Raw genomic sequence first — 526 nt, forward strand, 5'->3', positions numbered from 1 at the left:
ACAACCCAACTGCTGGGTCAAAACAACCCAAACACAACCCAACCGCTGGGTCAAAACAACCAAAAAACAACCCAACCGCTGGTTCAAAACCACCCAACCGCTGGGTCAGAACAACCCAACCGCTGGGTCAGAACAACCCAACCGCTGGGTCAGAACAACCCAACCGCTGGGTCAGAACAACCCAACCGCTGGGTCAGAACAACCCAACCGCTGGGTCAGAACAACCCAACCGCTGGGTCAGAACAACCCAACCGCTGGGTCAGAACAACCCAACCGCTGGTTCAAAACCACCCAACCGCTGGGTCAAAACAACCCAACAGCTGGGTTTGTCCCTTTTTAACCCAGCGCTGGGTTATATTTAACACAGCATTTTTTAGAGTGTAGTGGATGTCATGCATGAAAGTGTTAATGAAATGGATGTATTACTCTGTTTAGATTTCTTTGACTTTTGACATGTGTTGCTTAATTGTCTTGCACAAACACCCTTGGTTTTGCTGTAATGGGGTTTGTCATAACGTTGTACAAC

This window comes from Sinocyclocheilus grahami, unplaced genomic scaffold, assembly GCF_001515645.1.
Source record: "Sinocyclocheilus grahami isolate Dianchi unplaced genomic scaffold, SAMN03320097.WGS_v1.1 scaffold387.1, whole genome shotgun sequence".
Taxonomy (NCBI): domain Eukaryota; kingdom Metazoa; phylum Chordata; class Actinopteri; order Cypriniformes; family Cyprinidae; genus Sinocyclocheilus; species Sinocyclocheilus grahami.